Genomic DNA, 23447 nt, shown 5'->3' with positions numbered 1-23447 from the left:
TATTGGATGTGTTAAATGCGTGATTTATTAAGTGGTGCTTTGGTTGCAGAAAGGCATACAAAAATATTACTTTATAAACCATGGAAGAAATAAGCCACCTGATCTTAAATGAATGGAGTATGCCTGAAACAGACGTTCCTTTAGTATTGATAAAGGCCATAAATCAGAATCCATAAAATGATTAAATAAACAGCTAGCACAGAAAAGGTACTTTGATTGCATGAAATTACCTTATGAAATACCCTGATATTTTCTATTATTCAATTGAGACAAGTAAACTTAAATTACATTGAACTAAATAAATATAAAAATGTTAAAAAGGTAGTTGAACAATGTACTTGTTGTTCTTGGGAAGTTATTTGAGTCTTGAGATCTATTTATGTTATTTTACTTTGATGAACATTGATTAATGTCCTCTCTAAAAGTGTAGCATTGTTACCCTACAACTGTAGTTTAAATGTGCAAATGATAAATTGTTTGGGTCCTGCCATTTGTTGGAAAGAGTCCAAGCAAGTATGTAAACCATGTGATCCAACCTTAGGAAGGAACCAAGCAATATCTCACTATTCTCAGATTGGTTAGATAGATAGATAGATAGATAGATAGATAGATAGATAGATAGATAGATAGATAGATAGATAGATAGATAGATAGATAGATAGAGATAGATAGATAAATAGATAGATAGATAGATAGATAGATAGATAGATAGATAGATAGATAGATAGATAGATAGGGCTTGTTTTTCTTAAAACATTTTTTTTCATTTAGTTGGGAGAAATTAAAGTAAAGCCCAGTATTTAAGTACATTGAGCAATTTTGTCCAAAATATATCTCTTTCAACACGCAGTTTGATTTGCCATTAAGCATCTATCTTTTTCTTACATCTCAGGTACTGTTAAGCACAATCAACAGCTTAATAAACACAGTAAAAGCTTATCTAAGTACAGGCCATAAAATCTATCGAACTAGACAATTTACTCTTAATTTTCTAGGAAAGATAAAACTGCACTATCTTGCTCCAGTCACTTGGGAAATTAACTCCTCTACGATCAAATCTCTGAAACAATCTACATCCAATGAAAGACGACATGTTCCTGCTTTCATTGCATTCTTTATGTTAACACCCAGCGGAGCAGTTCAGATAACTTCCCAGTAATGATACTTTACAAATGTAGCTAAATATAGGAACCATATGTGTTTCTCTAACTTTCAGTCGTCCTTTAATGGATATACAAAGCATGTAACAAAAAGTTTGGGGAGGAATTATTGATGGTATAACACATGTTTTAAGTTGTGTATTCAATCCATACGACTGTTTGGAATACTCAGGACAGGATCAGACTTCTTCATTCATAAGAATATTTCTGTCAAAAGAATACTTTGGTAACAATTTATATAATGAAATGATTTGGAACTCCAGGAGAAGACCACCACAGGCCATTGAGAACTAACTGTGATAGTGTTACAATTTTCTTTCTTTATATTGTTATTACTAAAACAGACTAACTATACTTTATGTACAGGGGAATGCAATTGAACCACCAAGTGAAATTAAAAATATTGTTCATTAACAAGGTACTAGTAACAGATTACGGATGAAAATCTGCTATAGTCTCATAATACTTGGCTAGACTATTGCAATGTGTAGCTACATGTATCCAGTGGGCCTGTGCACACTAAAGTGTTGAATTGGTTCTTATGGTAACTAGGAGGCACTTCATTTCTTCATGAGACTGCCACTTATGAAACACAATCTCTGATTTTTGGGGTTCCAAAATACATGCCAACCTTTATGAAAGCTGAAGCTATAGAAGTATCTCTTACTAGTCTTGCCAGCTGAAGACCTTAAACATTTTCCTTCCATCTCTATCAGTAAATAAAGCCTAATGTAAGGGGGCTTATGGTCAATTTAGTTTTACTCTTCCTTAATGACCAATTTAAAATGAATTCCCTGCGAGGCTTTGTATCTTCGATAGAAATGAAATGTGAATCTTTGTCACTTCAGTTTTAATGGGGGTAACTGACCATGTTGTTTCGGATGCCACACAAATGAGAAGAGACGTGATCCCTCCTGAGATTGTCATTTTAAACTGACAAACTTTAACCTACAATATTGCAGGTATTTCAATTTGTAAAACGGTCTATAATCCAACCAGAAAGTGATCAAAATCTGTGTACTGCTAAGAAATCCGTTTTATTTTCTTTTTCTATATAAAATTACAAAATACTTTTGTGAAATATTAAAATATAAACCTTGAGTTAAAGAGTTCACCAAAAAGAAAAACATAATATACAGTGGCAAGAAAAAGTAAGTGAGCCATTTAAAACTACTGCCATTTATATATATAAGCATCTGCTGATGTGAACCACGCCTCACAAAAAATAAATCTCAGAAGACCTACTATCAGGAATTGTTGATCTGGATAAAACTGGAAAGGGTTACAAAGTAAGCTCAAATAATTGACAAATTCATCAGTCCACAGTTAGACAAATTGTTTATAAATGGACACAATTTAGTACTGTTGCTACTCTCCCTAGAAGTGGGTGCCCACCCAAGTTGACTCATTGAAAATGAATAACTGAAACTGGTTAACATCTCCGCTCAAGATTCTACCATATACAAAACAGTCCATGGCTGGACACCACGGAGGGAGCCGCTGCTCTCCAATTTAACATCACTATTCACATGTAGTTTCCAAAGAGCACCATGACACTTCATAACACTACTGGGAAAATGTTTTGTGTACTTGTGAAACTAAGATTGAATTGTTCAGAAAAAACACCCAGCACCACATATGGCATAACCACATTAAAAAATTATTCCAATGCTAATGTATGATCTAGGGGGCATCATGATTTATGGCTGTGTTGCTGTCCCGAGGCCTGGCTTGCCTTTATCCTAGGAATATGACTGAGCCTAAGCAGTTCTGTATGGAAGAATGGTCTTACATTCTTCCTGAATGTTATTCAGGTCTAATACTCCAGTCAGGGGAGAGAAAGTCACCAAAAGCGCCTCGATCGTGGCGGAAATTAGCGCCAGGTTATGTCCACAGAGATGCGGACGAAGATAGAACATAAAAGAGAGAAGACGAAACACAGAAGGTAGAAGCGAGAAGATGAAAAAGATGCAGAAGCAGTCGTCTGAAGCAGAATTATGACCACTGACAGGTGAAGTGAATAACACCGATAATCTTGTTATTGTGGCATATGGGTGGGATATATTAGGCAGCAAGTGAATGTTTCATTCTCAAAGTTGGTAAAGGCTGGTACATGTCCTTTTTCCCAAAATAAAAGGTCCTCTTGGCACACCCTCTCCCCAATTCCTCCAGTTGGGGCAGTGAGTGTGCCCAGTAGCTTTGCCATTTCATGGAAGTTCACCGGGAGGTCCTGTCCTGTTTTCCATGGAGAAGTGGACAAAGAACTTTTTGAGCAGCAGACAAAGAAACAGAAAGGAAGATAGAAGAACAAGAAGATGCAAGATAAGAAGCAGAGCTGCACAACATGGAGACGGGGGCAAGGAAGGTGTCGATAGGGAGACAATCAAAGAGAATCGTTTGCTTCATTGGTAATTCCAGGGATTCATATGAATTGCTGTATTTGGCAAATATTGTTCAAATTGCAATTTGTATGAATATATATATATTTCATATTTCATATATATATATATATATATACTGTATATTTCACCTAATTTAAATAAATTATTTGTATACTCTTCTTTATTTTACAATTGATAATAACATTGGTGTTATGTCCATCTGCACATTGGGATATTCAATATAACACACTCTGATTGATCTCTCTACTGTGAACTAATAATTGGATGCTACCAGTAGAATTAGTTCATTGATTGAGTCCATTGCCGGTGACTCGAAAGCAAATCTCTTATTGGTACCAGGAGTAGTTTAGCCTTAACCTCTGCCAGTGAGCATGTCTTTTGTTTTTTGTTTAGTTATTATTTCTATTTTCCATGGTCTCATCTGAATTGTTGCTATAAACTCTTCTCACTACCTTTGTTTACTTTCATCTGCCATTTTACTTACAGGAAGTACTGCCAAAATCTTGCACTCCATTATTTACAACCAAAAAACACATATCATGCTTATCTTTATTGGAAGCAATACAAACAGCATTTGATTATAGCAACACTAAAACGTTGTATGCATTTTTGCAGCTAAGGGATTTTGATGTATTTTTCTATATATTTTAGTCATACTAATGCTATCAGATGTTGAATTCTTAATATATTATTAAGGGGAAATTATACATTTCTCATGGAATATTATGCCCACTCCAAACCATGTAAGCTATAGTCTTCTTGGTTATACCCATAGCCAGTAAAGTCCTTCCATTTCATCTTTTGTGTCACATCTGCCATCACCACTACACACTCATGGTTCTTCAGCCCTAAACAGTATTTAAGAGTACTTAAATCATGATCAATATTAAAATGGCCCTATAGTATTATTATAATATCTACATATGGAGATATGCATATATACTACTAGGGGCTCACTGTACATTTTGTAGTGGGAAACCCTTGTTGAAGCCTGGTTTCTAAGCAGGGTTAACTGAAAACTGGTGGAAGAATTGCTGGAAAGAAGAAAATCTGATTAAATAATTAGTGTCAATTAGCTCCAGGAAAATCATTCAACAAACAATTGGTCTCAAGTGCCCTGCTTAATTATCTGAGACTTTCATTGGTTCTTATCAAGCCTGCTTTGATTCATGTTTGACTCTTGAGGTTCCCAGAGGTACAATTAATTATTGTCTGGTAAATAAACTCCCTGTAATTAATTGCTGCAGAAAACAGTGCATTACTGTAAAATACTACAATTTTAATACAATTTCATGCAATTCTTCATCTGACAAGAAATTCATAGAAACTTATTATGTGTTTTTTGTTGCAGAATAAACCTGTGCATCAATTGGCTGCTCAGTCAATCATCATTCCTGGGAATTCTCTAGGTTTGACCCAAAGAACTTGGGTGCAGACCTGCTTCCATGAGTCTCTATGTCAGCTTCCTCTTTCTCTGGGCAGGGGAGTAGTGTGAACAATTTTGGACCAGCACGGGGAGGCAAGCGAGTGACAGGGTAAAGGAGGGAGTTTGTGTGTATATTAGAATAAGAATGTATGTATAAGTGTGTGGTAACATAAATGTGTAAGCATGAATGTGTAAGTGTTTGTGTGTTAGCATGGATTTGTATGTGATAGACAGGTGCTAAGGGGCCAAAAACGACTCGGACAAATTTGTTAGTTAACTTTTGGCCAATTTGTTTTCAGGAAATGAATTTCGTTCCTTTCCATTCTCTTTGGCCCAAAATTCAGGGGCATTTTTTATTCTGTAATGAAATTCATTGCCCGGTGCCCACATTTACTCTCACTCTCTCAGACTCTCACTCTCTCACACCACGTCCACTTCTGCCGACCACTTCAGCTTCCGCATCTTCATCTTTTTCCTTCTCTATTTTTGCTTTGTTTTCGTCCGATTCGGGGTGGGGGGTGTCCTCGTTTTTGGGGCTTGTCTGAATGCTCAAATCTAGTATGTGTAAGTGTTTACGTTTCAATTATCAAAATACATGCTAACAAATCACCTTCTGTAGGACCCAGTTTGCAATAAGGCCACTAGGCAGTGCCATATGTCCCAGTGTGCTACAGGAAATAAGTGATGATGATATTAACATTTTAGTATTATATTTACCTCTGAGTATACCTTATGATTTTTACCTTTTTATAGGAACTAGAGTACATTTCAAAATCTCCTAAGAAAACTTAATTGAGAATATTTGTTAAGTGTTTAAGGCTTAATGAGTCTTGTTCTGCTGTATGTAGAATTATTGACAGCTAAAGTTCAACAACTCTTGCATACACAGGCAAAGATGGGAAAGTACAAATAACAAACTATAATGTCAAAGCTTTAAATACAGTGGGAAGGACATGAAGACAGAACGCAGTGACATTTAAATAAAGTCTTCATTATCAGAAAACAATATACAGTCTGTACCAAAGAGGGACACAGAGGTTTTAGATAAATAGTACCCTGAGTCAGGGGCACTGTGTAAGGAGACGCAAAGTAATCAGTAAGTCTATCATCCTTTATCATTATGTTTTATGCTAATTCAATTTTAAAATGAAATGTACAATACTTATGAGCAGACTTAACATTTAACATTTTCAAAGGTGCTTAAGGTCGCATTTTGTACGCTTTGAAAGTTCCAAGGATTGCTGAGCGTTGCTTAAACCATCAGAATTATGTTGCGCTGTTAATTAAACATTAGTTTGTAGGCAACATGCATCCTGATACAGAGTTTTGTAGGTAAATACTCAACATTAGTGATATTATCAAAGTAAAGAAATCCAGATCTATCTTATAAAGTGATTTGTTATTAGGATTCAGAAACCAAAACAACTGTTACACAGGTTTCTATCAGAAATATACGAAATATACTAAGCCATTTTTTCATGATTACCCACTTCTGTTATAATGAATTTCTGACACAATAGAATTAAATGTATATAATAAAACATATTAGTAGCTTCAAATTGTTTAACGTTTTATGAGCATTAATATATATATATATATATATATATATATACATATATATATATATATATACATATATATATATATATATACTTATACACCCCCTCCCAAATTTGGTTCTCATAAATCCCTAGTTCCCTGGGTATTATTTATTTAAGTTCCAGTGTTATTCTCTTTCACAGACTCTATATTGTTTTCCAATAACGAGTGGTATATTTAAATGTCACCGCTCCCTATAAAGAACAATTACTCATTTATTCAAAAATAGTGCAGGTAGTATAGGCAAGCAATACTAGACATTATTTCATTAATGTCTAATGATAAGTTCAGAGACATGAATGTGGAAGGGTCAAGTTTAAAAACCCAGTTAAAGAGTGCAATATAATCCACATACATGACTGTGGCTCATAGAAAAAAGGTGTATTTCCAGCAGCTATCTTACACATAGCCCTGCAGTAACGCACTCTTGGATCAAAGACCAGTTTAGGAAAATATCCATACTTTGGCTTAGTTGAAAGATAAAATAAAAGAAGAAGAAAATCAAAGATAGAACTACTAGAGAGGTGTGAGTTGGGTTTGCTTTAAATATACGATATCTCTGTAGTTGGGGAATCTCTGGGGAGTTGAAAAAATATTTTCTCTAGCAGGGAGGGGGAGATTGTGTTTAGTTTATCTCTTTAATCTGTGTAGCTGTACAAAATATGTTGCTTGCAGATCATAGACTAGGTAGCCACCACTATGGTGATTTTTTTTGAAAGGGGGCTCCTAGCACCTCCTACTGCTAAGTTTTCAAAAATATTGTGCTGTTTTCTTTTTTGAAAACTGTTCTGGTTTTTGCATAATATAATGTTTTCAGATAAGTGCATATTAATCATTTGTATGTGTTATGGCAGCATTATCTGGACAAACCCCAAATCTATATCATACTGCCTTGTGGTAAATAATAGAATGTCTCAGTCTCAATCACCCAGCCTGACACTCTGCCTATGAAAGAAAGGATTTCGGTGTGCAAGCAGAACGTCACTGCTTTAAAGAACAAGCTTGGATTGATCAGGAAAAGCCACACTCTCACACACTCTCTCACACTCTCATTCTTGTTCACTGTCACGCTCTCTAAATGTTTCCCTGCCTTCTCTGTCGACCACTTCTGCTTCCACATCTTCCTGTTCTTCACCTTATCTCCTTTATCTTTTATATTCTATCTTCTAGTTGTTTACGCATCTCTGCGGACATAACCTGGTGTGAACTTCCACCAAAATGATGGCGCTTCTGGGTCCGTCCTCTCTCCGATCCTCCAATCAAGAGGGAGATCATCAAGTACTGCCATTTTGCCTTCAGGCGCCCTACCGCCCAAATCACTGTGCTTTGTGTGCTCCTCTTTCCCTGATTGTCCTCTTTCCCTGATTGGATGATCGGTGGAGAGGACGTCGACACAAGCACCACCATTTTGTCCTAAGGTTGACTTCAGCCAAAATCGCGGTTGATCGGGAGAGAGGAGGTCACTGGAACCGCCTCCATTTTGTCATACGTTTGTGCCAGGTTATGCATCCAGAGATGTGGACCAAGATAGAGGATAAAAGATAAAAGCTAAAGGAGAGAAGATGAAAAACAGAAGTTAGAAGAGAAAATATGAAGAATAAGAAGATGTGGAAGATGTTGGCAGAAGCGGAAGTGGTCCGCAGAGAAGGTAGGGAAACATTTAGAGAATGTGAGAGAGTGAATGAGACTGAGAGTGTGAGAAAGTGAGTGTGATAGACAGTGAATGAAAGGGTGTGCAAATTTCAAATGAGGGGGCTGGCCTAGTTTTCATGGCTTTGTACAAATCGCTGAATTTGCCAAAATTCTGTAAATTTGCAATTCGTACAAGTCCAAATGTATAAGTCTACTAGACAGTCACTTTGGTCACCTATGTAGTGAGCCAAGCCCTTTTATGAGAGAGGGAAGTGTTCTAACTACAGGTAGTATAGATAAATGCGGTAGTCAAAAAATGTTAAACTTATGCAACAGACATCTTTATTTTAAAAAAAAAAAACATCTCACAGCTGCACTCATTGAATCAAAATAATCATAATTTAGATTACATGTGTTTCACATTAAGTTACATTATTTGTGTTAAATAAAATATGTATATGACTATACTCTGAATATCCATGAAAGGCACACTGAAGCTGAGGGAAACTTCTCTTTTTACGTATCGGACGAAAGTTATCCCACTAAATCACATGAAAGAATGTATCCAGGAAAAATGCCACTAAAAAATACATTTTAAATCTCTCGGTCTGAGGTTTACCCTTATACATAGTGTGTCGTACCCAGAGATGCATGATTTGAAATTATATTTTCTTTGAGAATTGCCTTATTATGTAGTCTCTGCTTGTCTCTTTGTAGAAAACAGTGATTTATGATTTGATCAGCCACCTCTTGCCTTTTATATTACCACATTCACGGCAGATGTCACCAGACCTATAAATCTATAAGGCATAGCCGGCATTGTCAATGTGTTTTAGTTATCTTTTGAATAAATTGGGAAGCAGGTTGTAGAAAGTAAAAAAAAAAAAGTGAGCAGGCTGCAGTGGAGAATAAAATGAATGAAGGGTTAATATTATGTATATATAGGACTTATTTATTAAAGTATGCTATAGAAAGGTGCTTCCAAACACAAAACAGCCTAGCCTTCCATCACCATCATTAAGAATTATGATAAGAAATAATTAAATCTCTAATTTAGAAAGTGACTTATAAACTTCTTGCAGGTTAAATATTGTCTTGGAAAATGCTAGACTGTTGATATGTAAAATGTTTATAACAGGGGGATAACTAGAAACCACAGGGTCCTTGTGCAAAAATTGCCCCGGGACACCCCAACTTGCCACACTGCCGCCTTTGCCCTTCACAACTTGTGACTGCCTTTGCACCCAAGCAGTTTATCAGTGCTATCTAACCCCCAAACAGCTGGTATGTGCCATCATTGCCCCCAAACAACCTGTCTGTGCCTTCTTTGCCCCTTGCCGCCCTTCCAACATATATATGTTGACACACATATGTAGACACACTTGCACAATTACACAAACTTATTTATTCTCACTAACACACGTACATATTTATTCTATCACACGCTCCATCTCACCTCACTTACACATACGTGCTCACACACACACAATTACACATCCATGTGCACACACAATTACACATCCATGTGCACACACATTTACACATCAATGCAAACACACATAATTACACATCCATGCTCACACACAGAATTACACATCCATGCTAATATACATGCATGTACAAACATACTGTACATACCACCACCTGACCCTGCGTACCTCTCACCTCTCCAGAAGCTTCCTGTCCGGCTGCTCGCACACTGTGCAGACAGCCTCGGTTTCACCACAGGGTCACGGGATGTAACATGGTCCCAATACGTTCCTGTCTCCCTGTGCCAGTTCAAAACCTTCTGACCTGGAGCAGTGCGAGGAGACAGGAGGTCGCAGAGGTCCCACTGGGCCCCCTATAGTTATGCCACTGGTTTATAAAGGGAATTCTGGACAAAACATACAAGCAGTATATCGCCCATTTTCTCCCCATCCATCCCCTTTTTCTGCCCCTATTCTTTTTATCGCTTCTCCTCACCCACTCTCTCCCTTTCTCACTACCTCTCCCCCTTCTCCCCATCTTTTACCTTTCTCCCTCTCCTTTCCCTTCTTAACATGGTTGTCCTTTGGTGGGGGCACAGGGTCTGTTCCTACAGACGTCTGCTTCAGTGCTGCCTAGTGGAAATTGGAAAGCTGATTGCAAGCCAGGCCTTTGTATCCAACATCAGTGTCTGGCCTCACAAATGCTCTTTTGGCTGAATGGGCAAAAAATCCCACAGAAACACTTCAAAATCTTGTGGAGGGCCTTCCCAGTAGAGTGGAGCCTTTATAGCTGCAAAGAGGGGGTCAACTCCATATTAATGCACATGGTTTTGAAATGGGATGTCCAATAAGCTCATATAGGTGTGATGATCACACATACTTGATCCACACTATGATCCACATACTTTTGATCATATAGTGTATCTTAAGCCTCTAGTAGTAGCAGACCCCAGTTTTGTACAACCATGGTGGCTACTTTCATTGTTTTGTAATAGCAACCAGATTCCAGTGATATTGCATTATTAAGAATACACATAAACACATGCCACTATAAATAATACATATACGTAACCAGATAATGTGAAAACATCCAACATTGCTTTTATTGATATGGTGAACCAATATGTAATTAAAGTTGATGTGCAGTGTTTTATTCCATGTCAAGGGTACATTTGTTGAATCATTGAAGGTGTTGTTATTATTATTCATTCTAACTTAATTAAATGTATTTCTAATATTAATTCCATATTATCTACTTTCTCAGATTAAAATACATTGTTCTGGGAAATATTGTACATGACAATTTCAAGGCACACAAGGCATGCAAGCTATCTACTTATTTTGTGAATCTAAACAAGTATATAGGAAATTAAATGTATCCGCTACGCTGATTGAATTCCTGACTTCTGTACAAGGTGATGCAAATCAGTATCTGTTTAATGAACATATTTATATGAAGCTGAAGATCCAGAGCTGAGCCAACATGCACACACATTGTTAGACAGAGAGTTAAAACAGACAGAAGGCACAATGACACGTTAAATTACCTACATGATGTATGGCTTAATGAACCCCCTTGTGTTGATCACGCTTAGCATTAATCAACAGCCATGAACAGATTCTCTTATTTTCTCAATGCTTCTCTGATAAACTGCAATTTCATTTAACCTTGGACAGCAACGTTAATAGCATCCACGGGACAACTGTCAATACTTTCCTGACTGAATATACAGTGATTAAACTGCTACACAAGATACATGTCATGAATTTTCTTGATTTGAAATTAGAAATTTTATTTTTTGCTATTTGCATAAAATATGCTAAAAGCATTAAAACATAAAGATTTATATTTATGGTTCAGTTTCATCTAGAAATCTCTTTCTGGATTTCATAAAGGATGTAAAATGAATTCTTATATCGAATATATGCATATTCTAAAAAAGTATCTATCTATCTGTGTGTGCACACGGCCACATGTAAGCACATACAAATAAAGTTAAATGTAAGGTCCACAGGAGTATATGTAAATTCCTCATGCATTTTTTACTTTTTTGTGAGACCTCCTACATGAATAGTGACACCTGTAATGCACAACATTTTAATATTCCCTACCTGAAAAGTTGCATGTGTCATGACATAAGTGTAATGATGTACATGATGTAATTGGTCATGGAAACTCTGGGTAAAACAGGGTTTTTATGTTATGATGTGGAAAGGGGCATTTGCTACAATTATTTGAATATGGAACAGTTTTTTACTTACCTGTTATAATATATATATATATGTATGAACACACATACAAAATATACATAGAATATATATATATATATATATATATATATATATTATTTACCCAGTGAGCACATTGTTTTAAAGCTTTTGTGCATGCTGAATAACATATAAAGTAATGGGGTGTGTTGGTGGGTGTAAGTCTAAGCCTGGTTAGTTTTTGTTTTGTAAATAGTAATTGGCATTAGTTAGCTGACTAAATTCTCTCACGCTGCACACCACACTCACACAGGCCAAAGCATACATTACACAAGTAGACACTGTCTGATACAGTCTCAACTATTCAATATCTCCAAAACCCTGGACTTGTTCCACAGGGTTCTGCCCCAGAAATACCTTTGCAGTAGAAGATGTATTCAAAGCACTGGGTAGAGCCATTATAAATGTCAGCATTCAAGAACATTTGTTATGTCTCCTCTTAATGTCTTTGTTTATATGGTTGCAATATTCTGATAAACAAGTTAGAAAAATAGAATGTTTGTTAGCATGACTAGTGGTGAGATCAGTTGGTTAGTAATAAGCTGGTTCTGATAGTAATGTTGATTAGAGATGCTTTCTCTTGGGATGAGTTTAGGACTGGAGATCTAGGTGGCAGCCAAAACAAAATCACAGTGCGGCAAAGGTTGGCTGACCTACCAGACTTATAAATCACAGTTTAGAATCTAAGTTGTATGAGGATGATATTGTATTTCATAGTATAGAGTTTAGAGGGTATATTCCTCAAAGAAAGAGTTTGCAGTTTCAACTCCACCAATTCATTGTTCATTATGAAGGATCAACATTGACAACTTTCTCCAACAAGAAGGGCAGAACTGGCTCTATATAATGCATTGGGTGAGCAATGGGGATATTACTGCCCCAGATATAGAAGAAATCATTGGCTGTCTAGGGTAGGGTTGTCAACGTCAAAAACTGAAAAAAAGTGGTCTCAAAAAACATCTTATTAACAAGAGCACACCCCGCCATGGGGCCACACTCCCACACTTCAAGGTTTGCACTGTATTGTATATTAGAGGTTAAACACACACACACTCACATAGGAGTTGTGCACTTCAGCATCGAAGAGGTTAACTAAACACAGAAGCTTTGCACTTCAACACTTCAAGGTTAACTACACACCCTGAAGTGTGTGTGAGGTTTACCACACACACACACACACAGGCGAAACGATTTGTGAAGTTCCCAACGTGTATTAGTAAAATCAAATATAGCAACTATAACCTGCATACATTAAACAAACTGTAAATATCCATTACTCTCCTTTCCTTTTATTTCTTTTCTTTCCTTTACTTTCTCTTAATTAATCATTATAGGAAATGTTTTGAAGTGGTATAAGTTGCTTCTGGTGAGATGAGCATTGTACTTATTGTGCTCTCATACTGAATCTTTGTAGGAAAGTGAGAACTTTTTTTACACACTAACTCCTTATAATAACGTGAATATATTCGCTACTAGATTTCTCTAAAATGTAACACTTTACATCAATTGCAGGTAACCATATTACTCCGTTACAGCACTTTCATGTAATTACTCATATTAACCAAGCCTTGATATATTTATCTTCCTAGGAAGATGAAGGTGCAAAAAGGGCACAGCATTGCTCATAAATATTTCCACTTTCATCAGATATGACTTTGATGAATCATGCTGTGCAATTGGTAAAGATAAGGACTTAATGTGACTACGTGATGCAAAAAGATAATATCAACATACATGCAATGCAAGTCTTATACCATGCATCTTATGTGCATGCCAGCTTATTGAATTGACTTTACAACATGTAGTATCTTACTTCACCTCTGTAATAAATACACAATCTTCCTAATAATAAGGACAAATAATGGGAGCCCAGACATTGTCCTAGTGTTCAGTATTTTTGGTTGTTTTTTAAAAAAAAAATAAAATCTGCCCCTAGTGCTTAAGACATAATCGGCCAAATTCAACACCTGATCCAAAATCCAGGCTAAAGATAAAATAAAACAAACTCTAAATCCATTCCCACTAGTAAGGGATTCACCGGATACTTCATGATTACAGCTTAACCACACAGACATATTTAGTGCATGCAGCACTGAAACTTAATTTAGTCTGCCCATTTCTTACCTTAATCAGTCATTGGTCTTGTCTTAGATTCAGGATAGCCAGGGTCGGCCGAAGACTTAACGCCGCCTGGGGCGAAGTTTAAAATGCCGCCCCCCACCCCCCACCGACCCCATTATCTACTACCCCCCCCCCACGGGTACTTACCTTTAAACAGTCCTGCGGCGAGTCTCCCTGCTCTGCCACGGTGCCGGCTTGTAATGCTGAGCGCCGGAAATTGACGTCACTTCCGGCGCTCTGCATTACAAGCCGACACCAGGACCGAACAGGGAGACTCACCGCAGAGGAGAGAGAGAGAGGCGCCGAGCGGGTAAGCGAAAACCACTCGGTGCCCCTCTCTCTCTCTCCTCCGCTTCAAAAAACAAACAAAAAAAATGCGCTTGGGGCGGCAAAGTGCCACCCCTTCTAAAGTGACGCCTGGGGCAATTGCCCCAGTCTGCCCCATTATAGGGCCGGCCCTGAGGATAGCTTTATGCCTATGCCATGCATGTCTAAATTACTGCTGTGTGTTAGCCTCTACCACTTCTGATGGGTGGCTGTTCCATTTATCTACCACCTTTTTGGTCAAGGTATCCTTGAGACAAACTGAAACTGATACCAGACAAATACAGCCTTTACAAATACATTTAAAACCCAACACATTACCAACATATATGTTACAACTGTTTTGCATACACATGAGTGATAATTAGGTATGTGTAGATGATATACATACAATTTAATGTAATATATAAATAGTAATAATAATAAATAATAATAATAATAATAACAAAAAATATGAACCTCTAGATAAGTAAAAAAGTAAAATGGGAGCATTCAACCATTAAACCAACTTCCACCATATTGTTTTTACCCTTTTGTTATCGTATAGTTGTAATATATATATGTGTGTGTGTGTGTGTAATATCTGTAATATCTAAAAAGTCACATAAACAATACTTTTACAATTTATTTCTGTTTTCCACATGAGCACTCATTTAGCTCTGGATCTTCTGCTATTTGAGAAGCTAGCTCTCGCAACCTGGAGATTTCCTCCTGGAGATTGGAACTTGGCACTGATTGCATCACATGTGATGCAGTATGTGTGACATAATCATGAAAAGATGGCACTAATGGCGTTGACATCTTTACACAAGCCACACATTGTTGCGAAAATCTGTATTTTCAAAAATGCTGTGGCTTCCCATACAGTACTTCTGACATCGAGTTAGGCTAAACACCCTTTAGTGTCCACAGTCCTTCTAGGAAAAGCCATACACAACTGTAGCAAACATTAAAAATACTGCATGCAAATTACACTGGGGAAAACAGTAACTAAGGGCAAATTTTTCTACCTTCTGCTTAAAGTAACAAAAAAAACATTCTTACCACACATTGGAAGGTATTTGCCAGTGAAGACGGACAGCATTATATTGCCATAAAGCCCAGACAAGTCAGTCTAGATAGTTGTTTTAAAAAACTTCTACTTAACAGTGTAATATTGTGACAATTTGAGCAACAAAATTCTTTTTATGTGGATTTCATCAAAGAAGATGAACAGAATTTTGCAGACATGAAGCCCGAAGGACAATTTAAAAAAAAAAACCCTCATCACAGTAAGAAAAGGTTTCAAAAACAACTTGCAATGCTGACACAACATTTAAAAAGCTGTTTATTGGTAACCATTGCAAGGATGTAAAAACTGTTGCAATCGAATGAAATGGTTAAAATGTCCTTGTTAAAGGGTATTTAGACCACTCTGTCAATTTGATGAGTACTTTAACCTTATTTTTAATGTTGGGATTTATCTAGATGGGTTTTTTCATCTACAAAATCCAACTAAAATGTATCAATTTTACATGCACTATTTGTCCACGAACACCATTGAATAGCTGAGCTGTATGTTTCCATTAGTTTCGATTTGTACCATTTTTATGTTGAGAAATTGATCATAGACTTATTTGCAAACCATTGTGCTGATCACTTTTGTTAAAAAAAACTATTAAGGTTTAACCCCTTCGAGACAAAGGCTGATTTTACTTTTTGTACCCTTTGTGACAATGGCCTTTTTAACATTTCTGCGCTGCTTGTGTTTAGCTGTAATTTTCTTCTTTCCCGTTTACTGAACCCACACACATTAGATATTGTTTTTTTCAGGACAAGAAGGGCTTTCTTTAGATGACATTGTTTTGATTGTATCATATTATTTACTATTAAAAAAATTATAAAATATGGTGAAAAATTTAGAAAAAAATGACTGTTTCTAACTTTTAGTTGAAAAATCTTTTACTCATCTATAAAAGGTAATGAAAAAACCTGCTAAATAGATTCTACTATTTGTCCTGAGTTTAGAAATACCCAATGTTTTTATGTTTTTTTGCTTTTTTCTACCCATTATGGGGCAATAAGTACAGGTAGCGTTTTGCTATTTCAAAGCCATTTTTTCCAAATCTGGTAATTCTTCCCCCCTTGTGCCATTTCAGGTATCTTTGAACCCGGCCAATGCAATTTACCCCATCAAGTCATATATTTTTGAAAACTAGACAGCCCAGGGTATTCCAAATGCTAGTATTTTAACTCTTTCCATGCACCATATCTACCACCAGTCTTTGTCAAACTTTATGGTAGTCATTTTTTGCATTTGTTTTGTCATACACATTTTACTTCAGGTATGAATTAAAATGTTCTCGTTTATGTCACTATCACAAAACACCCCAATATGTGTTCAGCAACATCTCCTGAGCACAGCGATACCCCACATGAATGATTTTGCCTGGCTGTTTGGGGGCAAAAGGGCCACATTTGGGGCATGCGCATTTTTCAATGTTGAACTTTGGCATTTGGGGATCCACTGCCCATGCCCTATTTGGTACATCTTTGAGCCGGGCCATTTCAGTGTGCCCAATAAACCCATATATTTTTGAAAACTAGACACCCCAGGGTATTTCAAATGCTAGTATTTTAACTCTTTCCATGCACCATATCTACCACCAGTCTTTGTCAAACTTTGTGGTAGTCATTTTTTTGCATTTGGTTTTCCACACACATTTTAATACAGGTATGAATTAAAATGTTCTCGTATATGTCACTATCACAAAACACCCCAATATGTGTTCAGCAACATCTCCTGAGTACAGCGATACCTCACATGAATGATTTTGCCTGGCTGTTTGGGGGCAAAAGGGCCACATTTGGTGCATGCGCTTTTTTCAATGTTGAACTTTGGCATTTGGGGATCCACTGCCCATGCCCTATTTGGTACATCTTTGAGCCAGGCCATTTCAGTGTGCCCAACAAAACCATATATTTTTCAAAACTAGACACCACAGGGTATTTTAAATTCTGGTATTTTAACTCTTTGCATGCACACATTTTACCACCAGCATTTTTTCAAAGTTTGCAGTAATATTTTTGTGTGTGTATTTTTCCCCCACACACCTACTTTATGTATGAATTTACAGCTCCTGGTATATGCCGCTGTCACACGACACCCCATAATGTGTTCAGCAACATCTCCTGAGTGCAGTGATACCCCACATGCATGGGTGTGTCATTTTTTGGGGGAACTAAAAGGCCACATTTGGTACGTGTGCATTTTTCTAATTGGAAATTAGATGTGTGGCCATCCTTCCCCCCGTGTTAATTGGGACGTTGTTGAACCTGGCCCATTCAATTTACCCCATCAAATCATACATTTTTTAAAAGTAGACACCCCACGGGCATTTAATATGCCAGTATTTTAACTCTTTCCATGCGAGAATTGTTTTAAGCTAATATGCTAACTTTAGGACTTGCTCACAAAAATATATTTTTTATATATATATATTTTTTTTTTTTTTTTTTTTTTAAAAAATTTTAACATTTTTTTTCAACTTGGAGGTTCCCCTGATAGTGACATCAGTGGGAAATGATTTTTACATTTTACTGTTTTTTTACTATTTTTTTCTAATTATTATTAATTTTATTTTATTTTTTAATTTATTTTTACTAATCACACTGTGATTAGAAAGCTGGGCTCCATTGACTTGCATGGTGAATGCAGTACCTGTATTCAACCTGCAAGTGGAGCCAAAGTTCTCTAGATGGTCTGGACCATCTAGCTAAATTTTAAAATTTGTTGGTTCCTGTTACAGGACGGCGGCCATCTTCCTTGATGGCGAAGATTGCCGGTAGCTGCGGCTGTGACCGCTCTCCGGAGCGGTCACAGCCCATCAAAAGGTTAGTGTTTGGTGTCGCTGGATGCCTCCTGATCGAGGCATTCCAGCGACACCATTTAAGCTTAGGAGGCGATCGTCGATCGCCTCCTAAACGCTTTTAAAACGGGCGTCCGCCGCCATACAAAGTATGGCGGATGTTGACGCCCCGTGGAGGGGCCAGAGATGGCCCCTTCGTGCCGATCGCGGCGTTGCTGAATGCCTCGAGGTCGAGGCATTCAGCAACGCTTTTTGGGTGCAGAAAGCGATAGTAGATCGCTTTCTGCACCCGTTTAAAGACGTGCCGGTCCTGGCACGTCAATTGTCGTAAAGCACATGCTTTTCCGTGCCGTGCCAGGACCGGCAATTGTCATTAAGGGGTTAAACATCTCATTGAATAGGGGCCAATATGTATGCACTTAACTCTCTCAACTTAACTAGATTCAAGTCTTTCAAGTTTTTATTTTCTACTTCAATTAAAGTTGAGTGACTTGGAATTAGAAAATAGGAAGGAATTTTAATTTTTAAATTGAAAAAAAACTTTCCAACTTAAAAAATAAATTTATGGTTCACTAAGTGTTGAAATTAACTTAAATAATTAAATTTTTAAGTCTGAGGTATTCACTAACACTTCTGCTGGGCCAAGTTTAAAAATTGTCAGATAGAAGTGAAACATCTTTAATTTGACTTGACTGTTTTATCACCAGGTGCATCAATATATTTAAAATAGGTCCATAGTAACAAGCAAGGCTTTTCTAGTCCATAATAACATCTGTTTAATAATAATGTCACTTCTTGACTCAAAGGTTAAAAAAGTATTGAAAAATGAAAAACGGTACACAAAAAAATCTTATAAGTTACAAAGGCATTTTTAGATTTTTTTATTGGGTGATAACCAACTTTTGCATTGGGGAGGGTTTTGAATCCTACAATTCATTATCCACATCTACGGCCCACAAAATGGTTTAAAGCCTTTAAGAGTGATGTATCTACAACTTCTATTTTCTTTCTGCTAACAAAGAAATATGTAAAACTGTATTTCACTTCACCATTTAAATCAACAGTCTGACAAAACAGCAATACAATTACAATTCAAGGGTTTGTGCAAGCTTTTTCTATGTATGAGAAAAACAATAACCAAACACTTGAGCCTCCTATTTCTCAGTCTTCGGAGAATTAGAAAGGAAAGGGCAGCTGTATTTTGGTTGATATTGGGCCACACATATAAAAGCAATGACAGATGTAGAACCACCCCCTTAAAGCAGTCATGAACTCCTCTCAGCTAAACAATGCAGGTTGACAGTTGAGGAGATGCATTTGTTTCTATAAAACAACCAGCTGCTTCTCTTGCGGCTTCTATAACAGAACACGACCGTCTCTTGTGCGATTCTCCAACTGTGATCTAACCCTGAAATATAGAAGAATGAAATCATCATTTACAATGATGGATATCACTGTATTCCAATAAAAATGACTATGTCACATGAAAATTAACTCGTCAACATTTCTGTGCTTCGTGGATATGTCAACAGAGTGGATAATTAATTTTTATTTACATTACTACTCCAATGTAAGGAAAAAATAAATATCCTCCCCCTATGTTTAGTTTAATTTGATGTATTGTAGAGCAGTTTAGAAAATTGCATAAAGGGTCAACCCTGGCGATATTTTTGTGCTATCTATGTTTCTTCTTCACCCATCCTATCAAGATAAAACCTTGGTAAAGATATCATCTTTACCAAATTTGTTCTCTGTCTTCCTACGGCTAACAGGGTACAACTCTGTGTATCCCACCGATGTAGCAATGTGATATCTAATGCTCCTTTTTTGCGGGACACACTGGCTCAGTTGGCCCACCATAATGTGTCACAGGATGAAGTGTTTCAACTTAACTTATCTCACATTCACATTAAAGCTTCACATAAAAAACCCTTAAGACATCTTTAGGAGGGTATGCTCTATTTTGTTTTATTTAGTAATTGTATTTTTCTCTTAAATCAAACATATGTTTATCAAACGCAACAGTATGTCATTTGAAGATAATTACATATATTTGTAAGTACTTCAAATTCCTGTTATATTCCGCCATACAGTAATAGAAGAGTACATTTACATATCCAGACATATGGCACATATGGCTTGACACATTGGAAACAGACCTTGGGAAATGGAGTGGTTTCTGCCTGAGCTGGGTGCGGGTTGTGTGCTTGGGGTGAGGTGGTTAAGAAGAGTGGACCAGGTGTGGAGTGGGACTAGTCCTCCTCCTCTAGACAGGTGATAAGAGAGTAGTCCCTCACAAGGCTGTGGTTTAGCATGTAATAGTCTTGGACTAAAACCTGCTCCCACCTCAACACCAGGATGCTCCTGCAAACAATGAAGCATACATTATACAGCACATTAGGCGCCAACCATCATCAAAAGTGCCCATGGTGTGTGTTCTATTTACTAAGTGTGAGCATTAGTTAAATGTACTCTGAGATTTGCTGCTGATGCTTTAGGTTGGACATACAGTATATTTTCTGGATCATTTAATATGACTCTTATGTCATATGGCTGGCACCCATTGCATTGCCTGAATTTTAATTATCCAGTTTTAAGTGTTTGAACAAAGTGTCATTGGATTTATAGTTTATCAACAGCCAGAGAGCAAGAGACCATTGTCCTTCACAGAATTGGCTTCCTTTCTAGTGACTCCTAATGACTTAGAATGTTTCTAAGGTACCATATTTGTTGGACTTTGTATACACCTTTAGACTATATGACATTTTCTATATTGACACCTACAGCCCACCTTAAAAAATACTGCTTCAAACTCTCATCTTGAAAAAGCTGTTCTTGAAACCTATGCATGTGGACAATCTGAATAATGTGTTTAATTTAGTAGATTATGTAATTCCATATATTGGTTATGAAAGTTTCCATGTTCTTTATTGTCTTAGTTACTCTGTTCTTTATATAAATAAAAGCATAATATGTATCCCACAGGACAACCCCATCTGTTGGTGCTTCATAGAACCCAAACTCATCTATGGTATGTAGGAAACCACAAAGGCTGTCTAAAAAAGGGCTATTATACGCTGAATAAAAAAAAAACAATGGATGTATAAATGTGCGTAGGATAGGCATAAAGTTATCCTGAATATAAAACAAGACCAACGACTGATTACGGTCTGAGTCTTTACATCAAGAAAAAAGGCAGACTCGATGAGCCAAATGGTTCTTATCTGCTGTCAAATCCAATGTTTCTATGTAAAAAAATAATGTGTAAATTATCTGATCTAGTATTTTATACATATGGACTCTGTTTTGTATATCAAGGTCAATAACATTAATAATAATTAGATTCCTGTACGTGGGTAGCATTTAATTGAGTATGACTTTTTATCTCTCCCCATAAATGAATTCCTCCAATGACACACTTGATACCCCTTGACAAACTGAAGGAGTTTTTTTTCTCTTCAAATGGACAGCATTCTACCCAATAATGAATATAAATCATTGTTTTGACTAGTGAGAGAGGTGACAGACATTCCTTATCAATTACAGTTGTTGAATTTAAGTGTCCTGTGTTTGAAATTTCCTTAAATCAGATTGCTTCCTTCATGGAGTAATAATGACTCAATTCTTTATAGAACAAAGATTTGTGTCAGGTGTCAAAATCATGATTAGCAATAACAAAAATGTTCTTAATATTCTAACCATTTATTTAGAAAATGCCAACTTCTGTCATAATTGTGTAAAATCCTCATCTCACAGTTTTCATACACAAAAATAGCAACATAAAGCACTTGGAATAAATATTTATTGAAGAACAAATCTCTATGCATAGGTTATGCAAGATAAAAGTAAATTGTATTACACTGTTAAGGTACTTTTTTCTTATAGCTTGAGAAGCTTACTCTTCATTTATGTATACCCAGGATTGTTATTTACAGTTTATTCCCCACTATATTATAACAATTTCAAGATATTGAACAATCTTGACTTTTTATTTTGCATGACCCCCATAGTCCCCCATTTACCCCATATTCTCAAGAGCATTCTATTTTAAACACTTCGCACAACAATGGGGTTCTTCCTTGTGGCGTATGCATTAAGGCATTGTGTACCCCAATTCCTGTGCACACAGCTCATGCGCAATATAACCAACAAATACACAATAGAGTGCTTCTACAAAAAGAAAAACACAAAACAACATAGTGCAGATAATCCTATCATATTAAAAACTTGGAGGAGGGGATGATATTGCACTCACAAAATGCTGCTGAGATCAGGCTCATCTTAAATTAGTTATTTACCTCCCTATTCCTTAAAAACAAGAGGAGATATACCAATGGCACAATATCACTGACCTAAAGCCCGCTTTCCTCCTTTCTTGTGAGGATAAAAAGGGTGGCAAAACACGTTGAGGGAAGCAGACATTACCCTGTGGACATTTATTTTATCCTATTTTTTTATTTATTGTTTTTTTTTATTTATTTGTCAATTTGCACATTCAATAATCAGTTTGGAGGTCAGAGACCAGAAGCACAAGGCACTTTAACAAAGGCTCCCAGCACTTAAGAAGGAAAGATTCAGGAGTATCCAGAAGGATTTATGTGCAATTTCTATTCTGCGTAACTTGGATTTATTTCACACAACTGTGATATTGTGCCATTGGTGTATCTCCTGTTGTTCTTAAGGAATATGGAAATAAAGAAGAGTGCAATGTCATCTCATCCCCACCCCAAATTTGATTGGATAATCTGGACTATATTTGTTGGATTAGGCATAGGAGAGTGCCATTTGTTGGGCTGCAGCTATACTGTACATGAATGTTTCTATAAAAATATAATTGAAATAACATAATGGCCAATTGGGCATTACAACATGTTTAAATGGAGCTTATGTATATCGTCATTTTATTTGCTCTTTGTCTCCTTTTTCATTTTACAGAAATATCATGAACTTCATGCATCTTAAGCGTAGTTGAAATCTGTGTTGCCATTAAAATGAAAGGGAAAGACCATTTGAAAAATGAAAGAAAGCCATTGCGCTTCTTTATAAGACATGGGTATTTAAGCTTAAAGAAAGAATACTGCTGAAACCTAATTTAAGTTAATGCATGACTCTTGTAATATATGGGACAGTGATATACTCAAGAACATTGATTCGCTACTGACTCTGGCAGCAAAGGAGTCATAGAGCAAATTATAAGT

The sequence above is a fragment of the Spea bombifrons genome, chromosome 5 (genome assembly GCF_027358695.1).
Source record: "Spea bombifrons isolate aSpeBom1 chromosome 5, aSpeBom1.2.pri, whole genome shotgun sequence".
In the NCBI taxonomy this organism is placed as follows: domain Eukaryota; kingdom Metazoa; phylum Chordata; class Amphibia; order Anura; family Pelobatidae; genus Spea; species Spea bombifrons.
The sequence above is the reverse complement of the archived record's forward strand: the minus strand, read 5'-3'. Positions refer to the sequence as shown.